Source organism: Miscanthus floridulus, chromosome 16, assembly GCF_019320115.1.
Source record: "Miscanthus floridulus cultivar M001 chromosome 16, ASM1932011v1, whole genome shotgun sequence".
Lineage (NCBI taxonomy): Eukaryota > Viridiplantae > Streptophyta > Magnoliopsida > Poales > Poaceae > Miscanthus > Miscanthus floridulus.
In genome coordinates this window covers 86,946,830-86,952,829 of record NC_089595.1, presented here as the reverse complement: position 1 = coordinate 86,952,829, position 6,000 = coordinate 86,946,830, and positions in this window count along the sequence as shown.

Here is a 6,000-nt window from a genome sequence, read left to right as displayed (position 1 = left end):
TAGTAAGCAAAGGCACAAAGCCACCTAAGTTCACTAGCAATGCTCAATAACAAGGCTACACAAGCCAAATTATAGAGCGCTGAAAGCATCTAGGCCCCTAGTTGGATTTCGGTGATTAATGTCAATACAAGATTACTATGACTAACGTGTGTTTTGCAGAGGCAATTGAGTTAGGTCATAGTAATGGTGATCGATTGGGCAATCGAGATGGTCATGCCCCTATGATGGAAATCGTTTTGGTTTTCAAAGGATGGACGATAAGATTATGGATGACTAGTTCTAAGTGTCGATTGGAGTTGGAGAGACACTTAGAGTAGTTTAGGACTTTGTTTTTCCTTTGGCCATACTATTAAGGGGGGTATGAACGGGTAGCTTGACCTAAATGAGTCTAGTGAGTTAGGTGTGGTGCACACTTGTTAAAACTAGCTATAGGTAGCTCCTATGAATGCCTAAGATCCTTTGGAGCAAACTTCATTCACATATGCTCGAGAGTTGGAAGTGAATGGAGGGTCAAATGCTGACCGGACGCTGGCCGCAGGGTCCGGTCAGTTCATTTGATCAGCAGACAGTGTTCGGTGCGACCGGACGCTGGATCGGTCAAGTGACCGGACGCTGAGAGGCAGCGTCCGGTCGACTCCAGTAAGGTTCTAGAGAAGGGAATCTATGACCGGACGTGTCCGGTCAGTACTGACCGGACCCTGAGGGTTCAGCGTTCGATCGAGTCTAGTAAGCATCCAGTGAGGGTTTCATGCGACTGGACGTGTCCGGTCAGTGCTGACCGGACCCTGCCAGCGTCCGGTCAACTCATTTTCACTGGCTCGCGGGTTGAACTGACCGGAGCGTCCGATCACCCCGCAGAAGCTCATAACGGTTCGTTTTTCAGGCTGCCTTATAAATAGAAGCTCCACTCGTGTGTGGAGTTACTTTTGCTCATTCCAACAGCTGAGAAACACGTTTGTGAGTGCCAAGAAGAGCAAGGTCCTAGTGAGGTGATTGAGATTTGAGAATCCAAGAGAGTAGCCTCATTAGTGAATCAAGAGTAGCAAAATGTGCATCCATCTTCTCATTAGGCTTCGCATGGTCAAGTGAGAGTTCATGCTTGTTACTCTTGGTGATCGCCATCACCTAGACGACTTGGTGGTGGTTGAGAGATTGGTGATCACCCAGCGGAGCTTGTGGGTGACCCAACTCAAGTTGTGAGCGGCTTTGGGTGATTCGCCGCGACGGAGTGTCGAAGAATCAACCCGTAGAGAGCACTTGATCCTTGCGCGGATCAAGGGGGAGCTACACCCTTGCGCGGGTGCTCCAACGAGGACTAGTGGGGAGTAGCGACTCTCTGATACCTCGGCAAAACATCGCCGCATTCCTCTCTCTTTTTACTTTGAGCATTTACTTTGAGTATTTACGTTGAACAATTCAATACTTGTCTTTACACTCTTAGAATTGCTATGCTAGAGTAAGTTTGGAACATAGGTTGCAAGTCCTTTGTGCGTTAGTTTGATAGAAACACTTTTCTAGGCACAAGGGGTTAATTGGGCTATCCGTATGATTTGATTATTGCAAGAAAATTTAGAATTAGCCCAATTCACCCCCCCTCTTGGGCATCTTGATCCTTTCAATTGGTATCAGAGCCTCATGCTCACGTTTTAAGCTTAATCGCTTAGAGCAAGATGTCTCACGGGGATGGACCTCCTCCTATCTTTGAGGGAGATGACTTTCCATATTGGAAAATCCGCATGGAGGCGTACTTAGAAGCTCTAGATGTTGGTATTCTTAGAGCCGCCTCTCAAGGCTTCCCAAAACCTTGGGATGCTACTAACCTACAAGGCGATGAGGTTAACTATGAAAAATGGAATGCAAAGGCTCGAAACACCATCTTTAGAGGCCTTTGCAAAGATGTGTTTAACCGTGTAAGGAACCACAAAGACGCCCATGCACTATGGTTAGACGTTTGTGCGCTCCATAAGGGAACCAAGAGTGAGCGTGAGGAACGCTATCATCTTGTGATTAAAAAGCTAAATTCTTTTGAGATGTTTCCCAAAGAAAGTGCTAATGAGATGTATTCTCGTTTAAATGTTCTTGTAGAGGAAGTCAATGGGCTTGGACTTACTCAAATGTCGCCATCCGACGTTGTGAGAAAGATCTTGAGTGTCCTCCCCATTGACAAATATGGGCACATTGTGACCGTGCTACATCAAGGTGATCTTTCCGCCGCTACACCGACACAAATCTTGGGAAAGATCAATGCTCATGAGATGTACATGCACATCACGCCACAAGATGGCTCATCCTCTACAAAGAAGAAAGAGAAGGACTTAGCATTCAAAGCTAGCCAAGATAAGGGCAAAGCAAGACTTGAGTATGAGAGCTCAAGTGATGAAGATGATGAAGAAAGTCTTGCTCTCATGGTGAAGAAGACCGCCAAGATGCTAAAGAAGCTAAACAAGAGTGGCATCAAGTTTGATGGCAAGAAGAAGAAGTTCTTCACTAGCTCAAGAAGAAAGCCAATCTCCGAGATGGATTGCTACAATTGTGGTGAACTTGGCCATCTAGCTCATCAATGTACAAAGCCCAAGAAAGACAAGTTCAAGAACAAGAACAAGGGCAAGAAAGATGACTCAAGCAATGAAGATGAAGATGAGAAGAAAAAGAACAAGCCATACAAGAAGAGAGATGGCAAAAAGAGGGAATTCTACAAGAAGAAGAAAGGTGGAAAGGCCTACATTGTCGGTGATTGGCTCACGGACATTGATTCATCAAGTGGATCATCCAATGATGATAGTGACAATGAGAAGGTGGCCGCCATTGCTATTGATCTTACATCTTCACCGCCACCATCGCCATCATCCTCTACACACCTATGCCTTATGACCAAGGGTGAACGCAAGGTAACTAAGAGTGATGATAGTAGTGATGATGAGCATGCTAGTGATGATGATAGCGATAGCGATGATGATGATTCACCTACATATGATGATCTTGTCAAAATACTAAGGAAATACACTAAGATCATTAGAAAGAGTAGAGCTACAAATGAAAAGCTTGATGCTAAAAATGATTCTCTCTTAGCTAAGTGTGATACAATGGAAAAGGCTAATAATGAGCTTAGAGAAACTAATGATGCTATATCATCCAAACTCAAGGAGCTCAAATCTTCTAAGAAAGAGCTTAAGGATAAACATGATAAACTTGAGTGGGTGCACAATGAGCTCATCACTAGTCACAACAAGCTAAAAGATGAATACACTACTCTTAAAATCAATCATGATACACTTGTTATTGCTCAAGAATTCTTACCAAATGAGCCACATGATGCTACTAACCATGTTGTTAAGATTGATATAGCCACATCATGTGATGATTTGATTGATGAAAGCATTGAGCATGGATCTAGTAGCAAAGGCAAGCAAGTGGTTGAGTGCAATGACTATGATGAGTATATCAAGCTCAAGAGTGATAATGAGAAGCTCATGAAAGATCTTGAAGAGATGAAAAGCCACAACACCATTGTGCTAGAAACTCTTGATCATGACAAAGAGTTGATCCTTGAGAATAAGAAGCTCAAAGAAGAGAACAAGAAGCTCAAGGAAGAGAAGAACAATGAGGTTCTCAAGGAAGAAAACAAGAAGCTCAAGATGGAGAAAGAACATCTCAAGATTGGGTTGAGCAAGTTTGCTAGAGGCAAGCATCTCCAAAGTGAGCTACTCATGAACACCGTCATGAAGATGGATAGAAGTGGCATTGGATATGTGGCAAGTATAGAGAAGAAGAAGGCTCAAGTTCAACAACAACAATCAAAGCCAAAGCCAAAGCCAAAGAGATGCTTTGAGTGTGGACAAGAAGGCCACTTTGCTCATGAGTGTCAAACTCCACCACCACAACCCTTGCCCAAGCATGCTAGACCCTTTGCTTTCAATGCTCACTACATGCTTAGAAAAGATTCTAGTGGAAAGATGAAAGTCATGTTCTTAGGACCCCCCAACAAGAGTAGGCCTAAGAAGATTTGGGTGGCTAAGTCACTTGTTGAGAAGGTGAAGGGCCCTCAACAAGTTTGGATTCCTAAAGTTTGAATCTCATGTGTGTAGGTGAACTACAAGACCGGTGGAAGTCATTGGGTTATTGATAGTGGTTGCACTCAACATATGACCGGTGATCCTCGTATGTTCACCTCACTAGATGAAGAGGTAGATGGACAAGAGAAAATAACATTTGGAGATAATTCAAAGGGCAAGGTTAAAGGATTAGGCAAAGTGGCAATATCAAATGATCATTCCATCTCCAATGTGCTCTATGTTGCTTCATTGAGCTTCAACTTGTTATCCATTGGGCAATTATGTGATCTTGGCTTTCAATGCTTGTTCACCGAGAAGGAGGTTGTTGTATCCAAGGTAGATGACAATCAAGTGATATTCAATGGATTTAGATACAACAACTTATATCTAGTTGACTTCACCTCCGAAGATGCAAATTTGAAAACTTGCCTATTCACCAAAAAAACACTTGGGTGGCTATGGCATAGAAGACTTGCTCATGTTGGGATGAGCTCACTCAAGAAGCTTGTGAAGAATGATTTGGTGAGAGGGTTGAACGATGTGAACTTTGAGAAGGACAAGCTTTGTAGTGCATGTCATGCCGGCAAGCAAGTTGCAAACACTCATCCAACCAAAGCTTTCATGTCAACCACAAGAGTGCTAGAACTCCTATACATGGATTTATTTGGACCAACAACATACAAGAGTTTGGGAGGGAATCTCTATTGTCTTGTGATTGTGGATGACTATTCAAGGTATACATGGGTGTTCTTCCTTCATGACAAATCTGAAGTTGCATCTTGCTTCAAGAAGTTTGCCAAGAGAGCTCAAAATGAATTTGAAGTGAAGCTCAAGAAGATTAGAAGTGACAATGGCCAAGAATTTGACAACACAAATATTGAAGCCTATTGTGATGAAGTTGGAATCAAACATGAAGTCTCCGCAACTTATACTCATCAACAAAATGGTGTAGTTGAGAGGAAGAACCAGACTTTGATCATTCTTGCAAGGACAATGCTAGATGAGTACAACACCCCCGAAGGTCTATGGGCGGAAGCAATCAACACCGCATGTTATGCATCCAACCGCCTATTCCTTCAAAAGTTCCTTGGCAAGACACCTTATGAGTTGCTCAATGGGAAGAAGCCGGACATCTCATTCTTTACGGTGTTTGGTTGCAAGTGCTACATCTACAAGAAGCGGCAACACCTAGGGAAGTTCTAAAGACGTTGTGATATAGGTTTTCTTGTTGGTTACTCATTGAAGTCCAAAGCATATAGAGTATTTAATCATGCTACCGGCTTGGTTGAAGAAACATATGATGTGGAATTTGATGAATCTAACGGCTCCCAAGGAGCACATGAGAATCTTGATGATGTAGGTGATGAACCATTGAGGGAGGCTATGAAGAATATTCCAGTGGGAGACATCAAGCCAAAAGATGATGAAGATGATGTACAAATCATTAACCAACCTTCTTTATCAAGTGTACCACAAGATGGTGAAAAAGATGGGAGAGTAGAAAATGAAGATACTCATATCTCCCATGAGCAAATGGTGGTACAAGCACAAGATGTTGATGCTCCACAACCTCCTCCTCAAGTGGTCAATAGAAGAAATACACCTCTCCTACAAGATCATCTACAAGATCTCATCATAGGGAGTCCATCAAAGGGTGTAATGACTTGATCTCAAAAACTTACTTCATTTATTGCTCATCACTCTTTTGTCTCTTGCTATGAGCCTACCAAGGTAGAAGAAGCTCTTAAAGATCCGGATTGGATCAATGCCATGCATGAAGAGTTGAACAACTTCACTCGCAATGAAGTTTGGACTCTTGAAGAGCGACCAAAAGGTGCAAGAGTCATTGGAACAAAGTGGGTGTTCCACAACAAGCAAGATGATCAAAGTGTTGTTGTGAGGAACAAGGCAAGACTAGTTGCAAAGGGGTTCTCTCAAGTTGAAGGTT